Genomic DNA, 20,704 nt, shown 5'->3' with positions numbered 1-20,704 from the left:
ATGTATTGATTGGTGATTAAGATAAAACGGACCCCACTCCAAAAATCAAGGAGAGATTAGTGAGGAGAAAGACCAGTCCGTAAAACTCCTTTAAAAAGTTCCCGTAAGTGTAGCATCTTTGCTTTTTTATTCTACCTCATTCGTGTGCTCATTCTTCAGTGTCAAGTGTGACTACTAAGCAGCATGAAAAATGTGCTGCGCAAAACTCAACATTTTGCGTACCTTACAAGAAAATGTGATCAAAATTTCCTTAGTCTAGATAGATGAATTGTAATGCGATGATTTCATTAGGGGTGCTGGTGCACGTATATATAATACAAGGAAAGACCTTTACCTCAACTATACAAGACTAGGAGGTGGGCCACAACTCTAATACACGTGCAACACAAATACATATTCAACACCCCCTGCAGTCGAAGCATCACTGGAGACACAGAGACTGGACCGAAACTCCTCGAAGACAGGAGCAGGCAATTCCTTAGTCATGACGTCAGCAAACTGTTGTGATGTCGGCACGTGGAGAACACGAACTCGTCCAAGGGCAACCTGCTCGCGCACGAAGTGAATATCAAGCTCAATATGCTTCGTCCGTCGATGGTGCACCGGGTTGGCAGAGAGGTGGACCGCGTTGACGTTATCGCAGTAGACGACGGTGGCCTTGTGAACGTCACAAAGCAACTCCTGTAGCAGCTGCCGTATCCAAGAGCATTCGGCTACGGCATTTGCCACGACGCGATACTCTGCCTCGGCGCTGGAGCGGGAGACCGTGGGTTGCCGCTTCGATGACCAAGAGATCAACGAGGGCCCAAGGTAGACACCGTAGCCTGACGTAGAGCGCCGCGTGTCAGGACAACCAGCCCAATCAGCATCCGAGTAGGCCACGAGGTCGGTGGAGGCGGAGGCCGTCAGGGTAAGTCCCATGGACATGGTAGCGCGTATATAACGGAGAATACGCTTTACCAGAGTCCAGTGAGAGTCACGCGGGGTGTGCATGTGGAGGCACACCTGCTAAACATCGTACTGGAGGTCGGGATGAGTCAGCGTCAAATACTGTAAAGCACCGACAATAGAGCGATAAAACGCTCCATCGGACGCAAGAGACCCCTCCAAAGCAGAGACCTTCGCCTTTGTGTCGACGGGAGTAGACGCCGGTTTGCAGTTAAGCATACCGGCACGCTCGAGAAGCTCGTGGGCGTATTTCTGCTGATGCAGAAAGAAACCGTCGGTCCGACGGATCACCGCGATGTCGAGAAAGTAGTGCAGAGGCCCCAAGTCCTTGAGGGCGAACTCATCACGAAGACGAGCAGTCAGCCGCTGAAGGAGATCAGGTGCGGATGCCGTGAGGATGATGTCGTCGACGTACAGCAGCAAATATGCAGTGGCAGCTCCCTGATGATACACAAAGAGTAAAGCATCGGAGCGAGTGGACCGGAAGCCCATAGACTGCAGAAAGGCTGCGATACGCTGGTACCAGGCCCGAGGCGCGTGCTTCAACCCGTACAGAGAACGGGAGAGCAAGCACACAAAATCAGGGTGCGCGGCGTCGACGAAACCAGTAGGCTTCTCACAGAACACCTGCTCGGCGAGATGACCGTGAAAGAAGGCGTTGGAAACATTCAACTGATGCACATGCCATGCGCGCGAGACGGCTAGCTGAAGGACGGCGCAGATTGTGCCCGGTTTCACAACCGGGGCAAAGGTGTCGGTGAAGTCCATGCCCGCGCGCTGCCGAAAACCGCGAACCACCCATCGAGCCTTGTAGCGCTCGAGAGAACCGTCCGGGCGAGTCTTTTGGCGAAACACCCACTTGCCATAGATGATGTTGGCACGAGAGGGTCGCGGACCAAGTTGCCACGTACGGTTGCGCTGCAGGGCGTCGAACTCCTCCTGCATCGCTGCCAGCCAATGGGGATCCCGAAGAGCGGCACGAACGGAGGTAGGAATGGGTGAAGGCGCTGATGTCGAGGCAGCGCACGCATACTCGTTGGAGGAGTAGCGTGTGCTCGGCCGATGCACTCCTGCACGGGCGCGGGTGACCGGGCCGGCGAGGGCGGGAGGCGCGGCGGCGGGTGCTGCAGCGGTGGGAGGGGCCGCGACCACAGCAGGGGCGCCCGCGACAGCAGGTGCTCCGGCGACAGGGTCGGGTAGCACGACGTCGAGAGCGGCGACGACGCCAGCCGAACCAGCCGCGGAGGAGGCGACGGGCGAGGTCGAGGAGGAGCCCGTCGCAGGGGTAGCAACGCCGGCCGGGGTGGCTGGTGGGGAGCCCGCTGGGTCAACCTTGTGCGAGGGAGCCGGGGACCCGGGGGCCCGGTCGGACTCAACCTCGGGTGAGGGAGTCGAGGACCCGGGAGGGGCCAACAGAAGACGCCGAGCCGGGGTTGGCGCCGGGGTGTGCCGCCGCGCAGCGCTCTCGGTAGGGGGCGCGGAGGCCGGAGCCGAAGTAGCCGTGGCCGGGGGAACCTGAAAAAAAGGAAACACCATTTCGACGAAGTACACGTGCCTCGAGGTGTACACACGATGGGTGACAGGATCATAGCACCGTTAACCTTTGGTGTTGGGAGGATAGCCAAGGAAGATGCATGGGACGGAGCGGGGTGCAAGTTTGCGTGGCGTGGTGGCGGCGGTGCTAGGGTAACAGAGACACCCAAATATGCGGAGACCGTCATAGGATGGTGGTGTACCGAAGAGAAGGTGGTGAGGGGCATAGTTCCATCGGGGACGACATGGACGAATGTTGATTAAGAGAGAGGCGGTGGCAAGAGCATCAAGCCAGAACCGAGCGGGCACGTTGGCATGGAAAAGCAACGTGTGGACGCAATCGTTGAGAGTGCGGAGGATGCGCTCGGCGCGGCCGTTCTGCTGTGAGGTGTAAGGGCAAGTTAGGCGGAAGATAGTGCCATGAGAGGCGAGAAGTGAGCGAAGAGCGACGTTGTCAAACTCTTTTCCGTTGTCGGTTTGGAGTGCAAGGATGGGGCGATCGAACTCGGCGATGACGTAGGCATAAAAGGCGGTGAGTGTGGCTGAAGCATAAGATTTACGATGAAGAGGAAAAGTCCACAGAAAATGAGAATAATCACCTAAGATCACCAAATAGTATAGATAGCCCGTGTTACTCGCAACAGGAGACGTCCAAACATCACTGTGAACCAACTGAAACGGAAAGGTAGAAACTGAAGTAGACACACTAAAGGGAAGACGCACGTGCTTGCCTAAGCGACAAGCCTCACAAGTATGTTTATCGAGCTTATTACATGAGAAAGAGAAACTCCTAAGGATATGACGCAAAACGGCAAGGTTGGGGTGGCCCAAGATAGCGTGCCAAAGGTCGACGCCGGCGGAGAGAGCGACGGGTGTGGAAGTGGAGGCGCCGGCGTGCACGTTATAAAGATCGTCAGGGCTATCACATCGGTGCAGCACCATCCGGGTACGGGCGTCCTTCACAGAAAAACCAACACCGTCATACTCAACAGTAAGTGGATTCTCACGAGTAAGACATTTAACGGAAACTAGGCTAGTGACTAAATCAGGAGAGACAAGAACATTAGACATGGTGATAGGTGTGGAACTGGAGGGAAAACTGGTGCTATCGACGTGGGTAATAGGTAAAGAAGAACCGTTGCCAACGGTGATACGAGCGGGTGTGTGAACGTGAGTGGAAGAGGAAAGGTTACCGGGATGAGCTGTCATGTGCGCGATAGCACCCGAGTCCATGTACCAGTCACCTCCACCACCATAGTTGGTCGGTGATGGCGCCGAGGGGAGGGCGGCGAGGAGGGCCGGGTCCCATGGTGCAGGTGTCGGGGGCGGCAGCAGGCGTCCGTAAGGTGGCGCCTGTGTGGGCGCGCCGTAACCACCGAGGGGTGGTGGCGCGAGCGAGGCTCCGTAGGACTGGTAGGGGGCGGCGAGGAGCGCCTGGTGACCCGCGGGACGGGGGACAAGGAGGCCCGGAGCAGGAGGCCACGGGATGGGCATGTGGTAGGCGTGGACGACGCCCGTCCACGGATTCTGCCCGGCGGTCCACGGAGGAGGCGGCGGCTGGAAGTGTGGCGCTCCCCCTGTGCCCGGCGCCTGTTGCTGCGGCGGCCCCCACCTCCCCGCCGGTTGCGACGTCCCCCGCCACCTTGCGGCTGCTGGGGAGGCGCGGGCGGAGCGGGCGGCAGCGGGTAGTAGCCAGCGGGTGCGGGCGGCGCGGACTGTCGAGGGGCGGCCGGAGGGGGAAGGCCGCCGCGGGTGGTGCCGGCGGCGAGAGCGGTGTGCGGAACCCGCTGCTTCAGCTTCGTCATCCGGCGCTCCTCAAGCTTGAGGTATGCGACGACGCGCTGGAAAGTGGGTTGCGGCATCAGGGTGAGGTTGGATGCTGCGTTGCCGAAGTCCTCATTAAGAACGGCGGTGAGGGTGCTCAGCATGAGGTCGTCAGATACCTTGGCGCCGATGTCGCGAAGCTCGTCGGCGAGCATCTTGAGCCTCATGCAGTAGTCTTCGATGGTGGCGTTGTCTTGGTGACAGCCGAAAAACTCCTGCTGCAAGAAAACAAGGCGCTGGAGTTTGCTGTCGGTGAAGAGCGCGCTGATCTTGGCCCACACGGTGCAGGCAGCGTCGTCCTCGGTGACAACCGTGTGGAAGATGTCCTTCGAGACTATCTGGTAGAACCAACGGATGATCGTGGCCTTAATGGCGGACCACTCCGGGTCACCGCGCATATACGCGGTGTCCACAGAACCGTCGACGTGCTCGGTGAGGTAGTACTCGCGGAAGACAAGGTTGAAGTAGGTCTTCCACGCGTAATAGGACGTGTTGGAGCTGTCGAGACGGATGGGGACCCGGGCCTCAATGTTGAGGTCACGGTTGGCGGCGGCGGAGGGTTCGGGACCAGCAAATGGGTTGGAGGAGTGGGTGGTGGAGGAACCGGTGGAGTGGGGTGACGACATGGCGGCGGCATGTGGGGAAGCGGCTAGGGTTTAGGGTTGGAGAGGAAGTCGGGGGAGTAGCGAGGCGCGGCTGCAGCGGGGAACCGGCGCGGCGCGAGCGTGGCGTGCGATCGGGCAGGCGGGCGGGCAGGCGCGACGCGAGCGTGGCGCGCGATCGGGCAGGCGGGCGGGAGGGCGCGGTGCTAGCGAGGCGCGCGATCGGGCAGGCGGGCGGGCGGTCGTGACTGCAGAGAAGGCGCGTGTGTGAGGTAGGGCGGAAGCGATACGACGGCGGCGGCGCGGGGAAGGAGGAGGAGGGGCGCGGCAGCGGCAGTGATTAGACGAGGAGGTGCGGCGCGGCGGTGGCGGCGGTGCGGGGAGGCGCGACGGCAGCGGCGGCGGCGGCTACCCTAGGGTTGGAACGAAAGAACATATACCATCTAGAGAGATGAATTGTAATGCGATGATTTCATTAGGGGTGGTGGTGCACGTATATATAATACAAGGAAAGACCTCTACCTCAACTATACAAGACTAGGAGGTGGGCCACAACTGTAATACACGTGCAACACAAATACATATTCAACACTTAGCAAAGGAATTTTGTTTAGGGAACTGTTCCAAAGTACGCGTTGTCATTTGTTTTACATTTTTTATTGCCAAATATTTTATTTGGTGAATCCTTAAGTAATTTGATGCCCAAATTTTATTCTTCGAAAATCTTATGATACCCTCACAATAATATTAGTGTCATTTTCAGTGTGAATATTGAGTTTAATGTTTGCTTGGTGGCAATGATATTTATATTTTTATGCAAATTCCAATGTCATTTTCATTATGCGCCATTCAAAATTTTGTTGATAGTTTTGAAACTTATGTTCATCGTTACAATAGGTGCCAACTTTAAAAAAAGTATCATTGTCTTTGATGGCAAACATGATTAGATTATGTTGTTTATGCTAATGTGGCTATTATTTTAGCTGAAGTTCTTGATGGTCATTATGTGATTTTATGTCTTTCTAAACAAAATGGAACCAACGAGAAGTTTTGATTAGAGATTTAATGAGCAAATGTTCTAATGGCATATGATTTCATGTGTCATCTAATATAAGGTTATTTCCCGTCTTCTATCCAAAGGTGATACAGATTTGAATAAAGCATGTCCTTAATTCATCCCATTGCATGGTTAATCCATACATTCTGTTTTATTATGATGTCCATAAATTTGGCTCCTCTTTTCGAGCAATGAATATTAATAATGATGCCAAACTTTTGCTTTGGCATGGACGAGCTTTATACAAATAACGTTTTTGCGTGGAGAGTAGAAATCTTTGTCTCGTGTAAGAAAACTCCCAATGTTTCTACCAGTAGCGTTTAAGGATTTAATCTTGATGTTAAGGTACACATTGGGACTGACCTCATAAGTGGCATGTGCCATCATGCACATTACTAAAGCAAATGAGGTTAAATTCAAAGCTATTGGATTTATTTCACTAGCATATGGAGATGGCTTAATTCTTCATCTTATTGATGATGTTTGATCTAGTTAGTGAAGAACCTTGATTTTTGTCTCTCACGCGAAGGACATGATTTTGTATGTTATAAAATATATTATTAAGTCAACTCCAATTATGTAATGTTAGTCCCGCCGTAGGATGAGACAAGTTATATTTTCACTTAATGAATTATGTGTAAAGATATGTGTTATGTTATAACTAAAGTTGTAAGAGAAGTGTAAATAATGAGACATTGTCGAAGTTGTGGTTTTAGACCACATTTTATGGGGAGAATGGAAGTCTCGTTTAATATGAGATATCTTGTTCACTTTTCCTACTTAGATCGTAGTACTATGCAAAATATGTATGTTAATATTGTAATTAATATGGAACCGACGAGAAGTCTTGGTTGGAGAAAGTATGAAAAGCACACACTAATGTTGGTTCTTTGATTAAGCCACAACAAGTCTTATTTAGAAGAATGAATGAAACAAATTCTCTTTTTATCATGTTAATGTGTACTTAGTCCATTATGCGCATTATGAAGCACACATGAATGCTAAAGTGGCAAGGTTGCTAGTCTAGTGACCAATATGATGTAAAGTGTTGATTATACTAGGGGCTGGGTCCCGCCAATGGTGGGTCTCCGGAGAGCGTTCTTGTGGCGCACTTGCTTTGTCGAAGCACCTCATTGCGTCCCATACATCCATTTTCACACACAAAAAAACATTTATTCTCTAGTAATACTGAACTAATGGCTGTTAGCGTCAAATTTTCTTGACAAGTACAATGAACAACCATGAGTTAGCAAAGCACCACAATGTTTCTGCATAAATGATCCTCAGACATGAGAACCAAGCAATACAATCAATCCTAGTGTCCGAGAGATGTGCAAAGTATTCTTTTTTCTTTGCGAGGGTTTGCAAAGCAATGTTGTGGACACTAAAGGATTCAATGTTGCACCATCTAAGCAGCAACACGAGCATTAGCTAAACATGAATATAGCGTAAGTTCTACAACAAAAATATCCATCATAGGAGGTGGACACCCTTGAAAGTGCTAGCTTCTATAACTACTAATAATAGTGCTTCATGCAAATAGCTTCGAGCGGCATGAAAATTTCCATACCATCTTCCAACATAGCCAAGCTATACCTGGATGTGAAAGCCCACAACAAAACTTAAGTACATAAAGCGCACAATTGGCATACGCTCATGAAGATATACCTTTGGGAATACAAGCCAACCAAAATAGATAATAAAAATGAAAAAGTGGATGATGTGTGAAAGATGATTATTATCCAACAAACAGGTAAGTTGTAGAACAATGATGCTACTAAACGAACAACCATAGACTAATTATTCTAAGAAAAGAATGAGGCTGATCCATTCATCCCAATGTGTACAATATTAGTAAGCAAATATGAAGAGGAAATGTCTAATGATGCAAATGAAAGGGCATGATGTAGCCAATATACATAAGGCAAGGCATATCTAAACTTGGAAGCACCTCGATCAGGACAATAATATCGAAGAAGCTATAACTATGGCTATCCATCGCATATTGTTTGCTTTGGAAGAATTGATAAAATAAGCTGCAAAAGTATATCCTTTAAGAGGGAATCACAAAAAAATCAAGATCCTACACGGTGCCATTTATTCATCCTACCAAGAACAACAACATCATCAAGTTAATATAACATCCTTTTCTTTGAGAAGCAAACAAGAAGTAACTACAATTTATTCTATTGGAATGTTATAATCCTCTCCACTTGCATCTTACATTTTTTCTTGAGAAAACCGCGGGCTAGTTTCAACGTGCCAGTGTGCAGTATGTACTACAACAACCTACTATTATTAGAGTATCATGCATCCATCGACCCACGAAAGGAGTAAACGCGAGAACTGAGATTGAACATGGACGAAGTGATCACCTCGAAGATGCGCGACTTGAGGTGCTAGGAGCAGATCCATCACGTGTGTGCCCCTCTCCTCCAACAGATTCATCGTGATGAAGGCTCGAGAGAAGGAGCGACGACTGTCGTCCCTCAGCTGAAAAACCTAAATCGGCAGCTAGAACATGGGTCGTTCCCCTCTCCCTTGGAGGGTGCAGGGAGGCCACGTTGTCACGGATCGACAGCAAGAACAAAGGCCCTCACATGCTATAAGCGCCTCCTTTGACCATCGGGCCAACATGGTTGAGGAGGGATGGATCTGGGTGGTGGCCTCCAGTGGCGAGCGAAATAGAAGTTGCACGTGACCATAGTACCTGCATCGGCAGTGGCCATCGCAATGAAATATAATAAATGCTTATTGTCCTGAGTTCCTGAAAGGTTTCGTCCAAATTTTCCTAGAGCAAGCACTCGTGCAGCGACGTGCTATACAAACGGTTTTTAACCCCTTTCCATGACGTAGTTTGAAACCATCGCTTTGCCTGTGAGCGATAGGGGGGTCCATCCCACACGACACTGAAAAATCGTTGGCAATGGTGACCGATGAACGCAAACATTTGGCAATACTAAGAGTATGTGATGTCCGCATCTATGAGAAACGAGAGTTATCCGACAACCATTTGAGATATGTCATATTTACCATAAGGATCGTCTTTGCTGCTCGTGTCAGATCACATTACCATCACACGCACACTCTCTGGTGCATAGTTTACGATGTGCAGTGCATCACAAACAATTCCTAGCTATAAACCGTGTATGATAAGGAGACTATCACACACATTTAGTTCCACTATGACCGTATGTCATAGGATATGAGAGTGCATACATTTATCCTTATAAAACCGTATGCGAAGGTTGAATCCATCACACACGTGGCACTTTTGATAAACATTTATTATTTATAAAATGTCCCAAACGTGTCATTCATACTTCCCAAACATGTCATCCAGAAAAAGAGAGGGAGATCCCATATCCCCATACCCTTTTCTCATCTGTAGGGTGGGTCTCTCGAGTCTACTACATGTGTCGTATGAAGGCCGATAGCACACGTTCTTCTTGGACCAATGTTTACGATGGGCACGATGCTTGGTGTTGCTGATGCGTTGGTTTTCCCCTCCAAGTGTAAAGGGTGATGTAGCATAGTGACGGCAAGAATTCCCTCAATTTGGAACCAAGGTATCGAACTAGTAGAAAGATCCACAAGACTATATAAGCAGTACCTCCACACAAACAACAAATCCTCGCAACCCAATGCACGTAGGGGTTGTCAATCCCTCGTGGGTAAGATAAAATGGTAAATAGATAGATTGATATATGCAAATAAAGTAACAACAAATAAAACACATCAAGGTATTTTTGGTTTTTGATAATATAGATATGAAAATAAAAGAGAAAATAAATTCGAAACGCGAATAGCAAAATAGATCTTGCAAATAGATGATGAGAAATAGAGCGGGGGTGTAGGTTTCAGTAGTGGCTTCTCTCGAGAAAATAGCATACGGTGGGTAAACAAATTACTGTTGGGCAATTGATAGAAGAGCGAATAATTATGACGATATCCAAGACAATGTTCATGTATATAAGCATCACGTCCAAGACAAGTAGACCAACTCCTACGTGCATCTACTACTATTACTCCACACATCGACCGCTATCTAGCATGCATCTAGTGTATTGAGTTCATGGAGAAACGGAGTAACGCTTTAAGAACGATGACATTGTTGGAAATATGCCCTAGAGGCAATAATAAATTAGTCATCGTCATATTTCCATGTTCATGATAATCGTTTATTATCCATGCTATAACTGTATTGATTGGAAACTCAAATACATGTGTGGATACATAGACAACATCGTGTCCTAGCGAACCTCTACTAGACCAACTCGTTGATCAAACATGGCTAAGATTTCCTAGCCATAGACATGAGTTGTCGTTTGATAATGGGATCACATCATTAGGAGAATGATGTGATGGACAAGACCCAAACCTTAAGCATAGCGTTTAATCATATCCAGTTTACTGCTATTGCTTTTATGCATGTCAATGTATTTGTTCCTATGACCATGAGATCATGCAACTCACTTACACCGGAGGATTGCCTTGTGTGTATCAAATATCACAACATAACTGGGTGGCTGTAAAGGTTCTCTGCAGGTATCTCTGAGAGTGTCCGTGGAGTTGGCATGGATCAAGACAAGGATTCGTCCTCCGTGTGACGGAGAGGTTTCTCAGGGCCCACTTGGTAATACAACATCACAGTAAGCTTGCAAGCAATGTGGCTAAGGAGTTAGTCACGGGATCTTGTATTACAGAACAAGTAAAGAGACTTTCCGATAACGATATTGAACTATGTATGGAGATACCGACGATCGAATCTTGGGCAGGTAACATACCGATGGACAAAGGGAACAACGAACGGGATTAGTGAATCCTTGACATCGTTGGTTCGACCGATATAGATCTTCGTAGAATGTGTGGGAACCAATATGGGCGTCGAGGTCCCGCTATTGGTTATTGATGGAAGATGTGTCTCGGTCATGTCTGCATAGTTCTCGAACCCGAGGGTCCACACACTTAATGTTCGATGATGATATAGATATAACTAAGTTATTGTGTTGATGACCGAAGGTTGTTCGGAGTCCCGAATGAGATCCCGGATGTCGTGAGGAGCTCCGGAATGGTCCTGAGATAAAGATTTATATATACGAAAGTGGTATTCGGATTCTGAAAAAGTTCCGGGTGTTTTCGTTATTGTACCGGGAGTGACGAAAGGGTTCCGGGGGTCCACCGGGAGGGGCCCATCCACCCTAGGGGAGCACATGGGCCTAAGACGTGGGGCACAAGCCCCTGGTGGGCTGGGCAGCCGACCCCTATAGGGCCCATGCTCCCAAGAGTTGATGGAGGAGTAGTCCTCCCTAGGGTGTCCACCTCCCTTGTTGGAGGTGGACTCTTCCCCTCTTTGGCCGGCCAGCCCTCCTTGGAGGAGGGGCCAAGGCTGAACCCTACCTACCCCCTCCTCATATATATAGAGAGGGAGAGAGAGGGAAACAACACCCCAAGCCATACGTGTAGCCCTACCTCTCTCCCTAGATCGATTTCTCCTCCAAAATGCGTCTGCGACAGATCTTGGCGAAGCCTTGGTGAGTGTGACATCCTTAGCTTTTGCTACAGTGACCATTGTATTTAAGCTACAGTGATGACCATGATCAGTGCCTAATCATTTTGCTAAACAAGATATGATCAAGTTAAAAGTAATATCTCATTTCAAATTCCTTTTCAAAAGGCCCTTGAATTTTATTGTGATAAAATAAAGTTGCCAACAGCAAAACAAAAATTGTTGCACATTTGTTATAAATCACAAAACAAATGTACCTTGATGTTGGAGTGGACACCACCATCAATAAGAGATCTTTAAAGCTTTTCAAAATTGCCGTTTAATTCCTCGGATAATTCTAACAATTTCCAAAAATACTCAAACTATGTGAGGCAATGCAGAATATTACAAGATATTTAATGGACAATAACACACATTTTTGTTGAAGGGAATTGTTGCTAGAAATAAATAAAAATAAAGCTACAAAAGAAAAAGAAACAAAAAATAAAATGAAAAGAAAAACCCCAACCCCGTGGCCAACTGGGCCAACCGGCCAGACCGAGCCCACCTAACTACCCTCGGGTATTAAAACGCACCCCAAATCCTAACTCCACCTACCCCCACCCATTTCCCCTCACTTTCCCTCTCCCAGCCCCCAGCACAGCCACCAGGGGCTCGAGCCCCTCACTCACCCCTGCCTCTTTGCCCCCATCGCCCCGCACCACGAGAGCTCGTCGCCGCCACGGCCGCCCCGTGTCGGCCCCGCCATTGGCGCTCTTCGCTAGCTCTTTCCCCCCCCACCGGCCGACCTCCTCTTTGCCCTGGCCCTCCCCTTCACGCGCCCTGCCATGCCAGGGCCACGTCAGGCAACGCATGCCACCGTCGGACCTTCCCCATCGCTAGCCCCGCCGGCCCCCACCTTGCCACCGTGCCGACCATGTCCCCGTCCCCCCCTCACCGGTCTGCATCGAACATCCCCACGTCGCGTCTTCCTGTACTAGCCGATGTGAGGCCCCTTCCCTCTTCGCCTATCCCCCTCCCCTTGTCACATCCGTGGAACCCTAACCAAGGTTTAGCATTGTGCTCATATTTTCTTTGCATTGCATCCAAGAAAATGGCAACAAGATCAAAGTAAGTGGTGAAGGAAAACTCCAAAACCCTAGCCACTTCTTATTTCAAAGGAATTATAAATTTATTCAAATCAATGAACCCAAAATGGCCTCAAGAAAAGTTCAACTTTTCTGATAATTCTTGGAAACAAATAAGCAATGAAGGAAACCATTTCTTTTATACTTTTGGCATTTTAAATAAATGCAAAAGCTACTGGTTTCAAGTTTAAAATTTGAATTCAAAAACTTCAAGTTTTCAAAAATGTTGAAAACTTCAGGAATGGTTGGATATATTCCAACTAATATTCTGGTGTGTTCAAAATATTTTTATAAACTATTTTGGAGCTGAAATAAAAAGCAACCAAAATAGTTAGCAAATCAGAAAAACAAAACAGAAAGAAAATAGAAAGAAAGGGGAAAAACCCTACCTGTCGCCCTGAGGAGGCCCAGCCCACCAGGGGCAGGGGCGTCTTCCTCCTCCTGCCTTCTGGCAGAGGAGCAAACGCCCACGGCGGTTCCTCCACCTCCTGCTTCGCCGTGGCACGCTCCGGTGCTCCCCAGGACAGCGCGACATCGGGGATATCCACCCCGAGCCCGTCTTTATCCGTTCCCCTGCTCTAGTTTTCCCCTCCTCTCGGGATCTCTCCTCCCTCCTTCTGCCGCCATTGCCAAGAGCTCGAGCTCGAGCCGTCGTGCCTCTAGCCACAGGACCTTCCTCCCGATTAGTCCAGTAGCTCCGCCTCGACGAGCTGGTTCTCTCTGCAAAGGCCGAAGGCTCCCCGAGCACTGCAACATCCCCAACGCCATCGTCTTCAACCTTCGGTCGCCGGCAAATCGACGGTGAAACGCCGGCTACAGCCCCTCCCCGAGCAGTTTGACCCTAGCTTCACCTCCACCGTGAGCCTGCGGTCTTTTCCCCTCTTCTTCCCCTCGGATCCGTGCCCTCTACCCACTGGACCATCGAGCCCGAACTCCGACAGCCGCCTCGGCTCGTCACCGGCTTGCTCCGGCCACCTATAGCCCTCCGTGAGGCCAGTGCTGGATGAGGTCGAGCCTGGGGATCATCCCAGTGCTCTCGGCAACCTTTTCTGAGCACCACAACACGATATAGCGTGTCTCCGGCGAGGTTTTGCCGCGGATCTGGTCACCGCCGGTCAGGCTCCGGCGGGGGATGACGTGGCCGGCCTAACCCGAGTAGCTCAGCCCTAATCGCTCGTTGACAGTGGGCCCAAGGCCAAGTCAAACCCACTTAGGGGCTGGTCAGCGCGGGATTAGTTCGTGAGACGCTGACCAGTGGGTCCCCCCTGTCAGGTTTGACCTGATCAGGTCAGTTGACCTGCTGGCGCCATGATGATGTAGTGATGACGCAATAAGTGAATTTCTGGTTTAAAAGAATTCCATAAAAATGCCAAAACTTCTAAAATTCATAGAAATTAATCTGTAACTCCAATGAAAATAATTTATATATGAAAAAGTATCAGAAAAAAATCAAGGAATCTGAATATGCATTTTCAAACATGTTTGAAAATGTTACTGAACCCAAATATGTAGATTAATGATTAAGTTAATTCTTATAAATACTTTGGAGATGGAATTTGGAAAATAATTAAATTTCACTACAAATGATATGATCAAACACTGTCCAAATCACAAACCAGCAACCTAACATGTCATTCCATGCATGATAAAAGCAAGTTGATCTGAGCATCGGGTCGAATCAATTAAAATGGTATCCGAGAATACCTCGTTTGAAGTGATATTCGAATTTGATTCAAATCAACTTCAAATCTAATACATGTTAGCTATAATAGTATACCACCTTGCATACTCATGCCATGCTCATGCATCATCTTGTTGCACATGATTGTTATTGATTGTTGTCATTTCTTTCGGTAGGCTCTGCTCCCCCGGATTCCACCGAATATCCGTCTGACGGATATTGTCACTCCTCTGAGCAACAAGGCAAGCAACCATTTTGATCATCCTGATAAATCCCATGTTCTTGCTCCTGCACTTACTTATTGCATTAGGATCAAATGCTTCAAATGCTTTTGCCACGTTAGTTGAACCCACTTCCTTTGCATGACCTATCCTTGTCACAATAAATAGCTGAACCTTGCAACCTAGCATACCTGGTAGTTGCTTGAGCCATGATGTGCCTTATCCTGCTATGCATGCTATGCTTAGAGTTGTGTATGGTCTGTCATCTGGGAGATGAACAAAATTGTGAGAATGTGTTCGGTAAGCAAAGGTTGTGTGTTGAACCTGATTTGGTAAAGGTACCGGTGAAAGGCTGTGTAGGAGTACAGGACGGGTTGTTTCATTGGAACCGTCCTTAGGAACTGAGTTCCGTGTATGTAATCCAAGATGATTTACTACCACATGATGGGCCCTGAAATATGACCCCGCTCGACTTATTAGTCGCTTAGTACTCGGTCCAGGAGTTGCAAGTAGTTTCTGGTGTTTATAGTCTGGCTGGAGGCCGTGCATGGTGCTGACCTGAGAGGTGGGCTGTGATGCGGTAGGCAGTGGCACGGTGTACCAAGTAGCACCCGGATGGTGGGCTTGGGAACCCTGTGCACATCGTTTGGGGCCGTGGCGGAAACCTCGGCCGGACTTCCATGCGTGTTACCCTCAGATAGGCGATAGACCTGCACTAGGTACTAATGTGGTTAACGGTCGTGGCCGACTACCTTGCTGGGCTTCCGCTTGAAGGTTGCCGAGATGCATGACGTGCACATGGCGATAAGTGGCGAGAGCGTGTGTGACGAAGTACACCCCTGCAGGGTTATGATCTATTCGAATAGCCGCGTCCGCGGACATGGACTACTTGGAGACATATGTTGTTCATAGATAACTTCAATGGCTACTCATAAAATTGTCAAGATAAGCGTGAGTGTCGTGGACGGCATTTCCGTGTGGAGATGGAATGATTCCACGATGGAGTATTGTTGTGGTGTTAGTGGACTCGTGTGCGAGAAATCAAGTTGTAAAAATTATTTAAAAATGCAAGTTGTCTAGCCACGAGTCAAATGCTGGCTTTCCGCATGAAACCCCACAATACCTTATTGATACATTGCATGAGTAGATAGTTATCCTAAAGTCTTGCTGAGTACCTCCGTACTCATGTTTGCTTAATAAATGTTGCAGAGGTTGCTAATGACCCTAATGGAGGGTTCTTCATAGACATCGACGACGACGAGTAGCTGGTGTCCCAACTACGATCTGGCCCTAGGTTGGGTCTGTAGTATAGTCAGGCCTTGTGCCTTCTAGTTTTACCTGTCTGTACTCAGACAGTTTTAAACACTTCCGCTGGCTTGTAACTAAATGACTGCTATGATGGGTCGTGAGACCTTTACTGTGTAATATTATGTGTGTGGCTCTTCCGAGCCTCTTAAATAAAGCTTGTATGTTTATGGTTATGTTGTGATGCCATCGATGTATCTATACATATCGGTATGCCATGCGTACGTGTGCCGTACTTGATATGTATGGGGTTCGATTACCTAGCCGTAAACTTTAGTAGCACTCCTTACAGGGAAATGCCCCTTTGTGATCCAACGAGCCATGGTAGCTCGCTACTGCTCCGGACACATTGGTTGACCGGCGTGTGTCCTTCTTAGCTGCTGTGTCTGTTCCCTTTGGGGAAATGTCACGCGATGTAATGGAGTCCTTGTAGCTTGCTACGACTCGTCTACATTCGCTGGTGACCGACACCTGCCTTGCTGGGTCATGTACGCCTGTCCTTGTGCGGTACTGCCACTTTGGTTTACGACTAGACATGTTGATCCGGGTTCTTTGTCATTGGAATACTAGCGACACAATTGCATACGTGAGTCAAAAGGCGCAAATGGTCCCGACTAAGGTAAGGCTGCAGCCGTGGGGTTAACCGTGCGTGAGACCGCAAAGGGATGCGATGTGTTACAGGCTGGATTCCTATGGCTTAGGATCGGGGTCCCGACAACGTTGGTATCAGAGCCTGACTGCCTGTAGGATTACTAAGCCAAACTGGTCGAAGTTGAGTCTAGAATTGCTTTAGTTATATATAAGGGAATTGTTTGTGGAAGGGAACGTAAGACTCTTGTTCTCTTCTCAAGTTATTCTATTCTGGTCATCCTCGTCTTTTCTTCGGGAATTAAGGACTAGGTTACTCATCTTCTTCTAGGCTCGTGTTTGTGATCGATAGATTATAAGACTACGGGTCGAGAGTTATATTGGGTTTCCTTTATTCCTAGAAAAAAATAAGTAAGTTTGATGATCAGAGAATTAACTTGATAGTTGAATGGTTACGCTATTCCATTTTGGGTTGTCTCAAAATTTGTTTTTGAGCATTTACAGCCGTTATGCTGCCCAATTTTTCATTCAGAGCTCTAATGCTTTTGCATTACTCTCTATTTCAGATGCCTGGCCGTCCTTCTCGTCAAGTGGTACGTCTGACCAGGTGCATTGATGTGCCGGGTCATACGGCCATGCTGGTCAGGGTGATGTCGGTGTGCGGTTACCGCTGGTACCTCGAGTACACAGTGGAGGAACAGTACCGAGACTTCAACCAGAGCCAGTATATCTGAACTGTTAGGGTATTTCCAAACTACCCTAGAGCTGAGGAGCCAATCCATTGGTCCTATGGGTTGGGAGTCACTGTTGACATGGCAGTACAAGATGCTGCCTATTCAATGTTGACCATTATGAGGGCGAGACATGCACTGCTGCAGAATTCAGAGTTCTGCTATGTTCTGGCCTCTCAGCCTGGTGAAGAGGGATACCTCAGTGGAGTCTATTTTGATTCTTCTATGGAGGATCCACTACTGCAGTCCACTGCTGAGATGCTAGAGAACAGAGACAGGGATGCTCGTGCTCTCCGCATGGAGCTTTACGCTACCCGTGCCCGTCTGTGGACGGCTTTGACACAGCTGGCACCGGTAGTCCAGACAGGGTACAGAGATATGGAGATGCTGAACCCTGTTAGGACCCATCTTCCGGCCCACGTTGACTGGCCAGCTATAGGAGGAGTCACCCCTCTTCAGGGACCCCTATTACCACCAGTCAGGGGACCAAGGCCACATCCGTGTCCTTATGGATCCCAGGGATCTCAGGCCAGAGTGTTTCCTGATCCGCAGGTTGAGCTTCCAGGCCATGGAGGTAATCTCTATGAGATGTTCTATACGGATGCCTTAGCTATGAGCGGAAGGATAGTATGGTAGTAGCCGTACGTTCACAGTCCTGCGTGACTTGTGAAGTATGCCTGTGATGTGAAATGAATTCCGGAGGCCTAGATAAATAATGTAAAGGAAGATTGTAAGCCTCTGATGAGTAGTTTCATAATTTCAATAGTTGCTCTTCGGTTAAGGTTGTACTGAACTATGTAAGGGTGTGTATGAACCATGGTGTATATATAGCAGTTGCTTGTTACCATGTTGTTCGGATATTCATTTCCGCATTCCGTGTGTTCAGTACATTCTTAATCCATAGCTAGTATTGATATGATATTGGTCTAAGCTGTGAGTTTGTTTGTCAGGATGGTGTTCACTAGGTTGAACCGTGCCCCTGCTCATGAGCAAGGCGAGGGTAGTCAAGCGTCACAGGAAGACCTGCCTCACCCGCCCTCTCTGGCGGAAGTTATGCTTGAGGTAGAGAGGAACAAAAGGGAGACCAACCGACTGTTAGAGCGTATTGAGCAGAATACGGCTCGCCAGCCTAGGAATGTTGCAGTGTCCCTCAACAACTTTGTGAAGCTGAATCCTCCAAAGTTTCATCACTCTGCGAATGTTTCTGAGGCCGACAAGGTGACCTTTGCGGCGTATTTCCTGGAAGGACCCACCAATCTGTGGTGGGAGAACTTTGAAGCTATGCGTCCCGCTGAACCAGCAGCCACATGGGCAGACTTCAGTGCAGCCTTTCGTCTGCACCATATTCCAGAGGGCCTGATGGACAGAAAGAGAGAGGAGTTCTGTGCTTTCACCCAGGGCAAGTTGACCGTGGATGCCTATAGCCGCGAGTTCGGTAACCTCGCCCGCTATGCAACAGAAGAGGTGTCTACTGACGCCAAGAAGCAAGCAAGATTCCGTAAGGGTCTGAGCCCTGAGCTTCGTCGTGATCTGCGCCTCCACGAGTGTGCAAGTTTCCAAGCCCTGGTCAACAAGGCGATCAGTGCTGAGAATGGTCATACAGACTTTGAAGCCACAAGGAAGCACTCCCATGACTTTGGCTCGTCATCTGGTTCCGCGTTTCCAAAACGCAGGCTGTGGGTTCCAAACAGTTCTCTGCCGCCAAGATACACTCCGAGGCCATCCTACGTGGCGCCTCAGACGAATCAGACCAACCCTCCAGCGAAAACTTATGGTGGTCCAGCTAGCAATGCTGCACCACGTGCCAACCAAGTGATATGCTACAAGTGTGGAGAACCAGGGCACTATTCACGTGAGTGTCCTCAAAATGTGGGTCCCAAGCAACCCGGAAAGTCCGTCGGGCAAGGCAAGTCGGGCAAAGCTTACTACGTGAAGCCAACTCCTGCACGTGGCCGTGTGAACTATGTCTCAGCAGAAGAAGCTGCAGAGGATCCCGACGTCATACTGGGTACGCTTCTTGTTAATCATCACCCAGCGTCTGTTCTCTTTGACACTGGGTCTTCTCATTCCTTCATTTCAAAAAGTTATCCACAGTTGCATAACATGTCTTTTTGTGATATGCCAATTCCATTGGTTGTCCAAACTCCTGGTAGTAAATGGCAAACCTCTAGGATAACCTATGACAATTAAATTCTAGTAGACACACTAGTTTTTCTAGCCTCATTGATAGCCTTGAAATCTTCGGATATCAATATCATCTTGGGTATGGACTGGATGTCAGCTCACTATGCCAAGATTGATACTCATTCTAGAAATGTTCAGCTTACCCATCCATCGGGTGAGATAGTCAATGTCTCTACTCGGGTTTCCAAATGCCAACTCTATTCCCTAAATGCCAACCCTCTTCAAACTTGAAGACATTCCGGTAGTCCGTGACTTTCCGGATGTTTTTCCAGAGGAACTGTCAGGAATTCCACCTGACAAAGATGTAGAGTTCGTGATAGATCTTGTTCCGGGAACTGTTCCAATAGCCAGAAGACCATATAAGATGGCACCCCTGGAGCTAGCCGAACTTAAGAAGCAACTAGATGAGACCTTGAATAAAGGTTTCATTCGTCCTAGCTCTTCTCCTTGGGCTTGCCCCGTCCTATTCGTCAAGAAGAAAGACGGAACGGATCGGATGGTTGTAGATTACCGACCAGTTAATCTGGTCACCATAAAGAACAAGTATCCGCTCCCCAGGATCAACGATCTGTACGACCAGCTCGCTGGATCCTCAGTCTTCTCCAAAATGGATTTGAGGTTGGGATACCATCAAATCAAGATCAAGAACGGGGATATTCCAAAAACGGCCTTTGTTACTCGTTATGGCCAATACGAGTACACCATCATGTCTTTCGGTTTAACCAATGCCCCAGCCACCTTCTCTCGTCTGATGAATTCAATCTTCATGGAGTATTTGGATAAATTCGTCATGGTATACCTCGATGATATTCTCATCTACTCGAAGAACGAACAAGAACATGCTGAGCATCTATGGCTGGTATTGATGAAACTTCGAGAGCATCGCCTTTATGCCAAGTTTTCAAAATGTGAATTTTGGTTACCAGAAGTGACCTATCTAGGTCACGTAATCTCCGGTAAGGGTATTGCTGACAATCCCGAGAGAGTTCAAGCTATCCTTGATTGGACTCAACCTCAATCGGTTAAGCAAGTGAGGAGTTTTCTTGGTCTAGCGAGCTATTGTCGCCGCTTTGTCGAGAATTTCTCCAAGGTTGCAAAGCCTCTAACTGAGCTCCTCAAGAAGGATAAAAAGTTCGAGTGGACACCACAGTGTGAGCATAGTTTTCAGGAACTGAAAAGACGCCTGACTTCCGCACCTGTGTTGCTACCACCAGATTTTTCTAAGGACTTTGTTATCTATTGCGACGCCTCACGACAAGGATTAGGTTGCATTCTCATGCAAGATCGTCATGTGATCGCATACGCATCTCGACAGTTGCGTCCAGATGAGGATAATTATCCCACACATGACCTTGAGCTTGCAGCTGTGGTCCATGCACTAAAAACCTGGCGAC

Source organism: Hordeum vulgare, chromosome 6H, assembly GCF_904849725.1.
Source record: "Hordeum vulgare subsp. vulgare chromosome 6H, MorexV3_pseudomolecules_assembly, whole genome shotgun sequence".
NCBI classification, from domain to species: Eukaryota; Viridiplantae; Streptophyta; class Magnoliopsida; order Poales; family Poaceae; genus Hordeum; species Hordeum vulgare.
Note: the sequence above shows the minus strand (reverse complement) of the source record.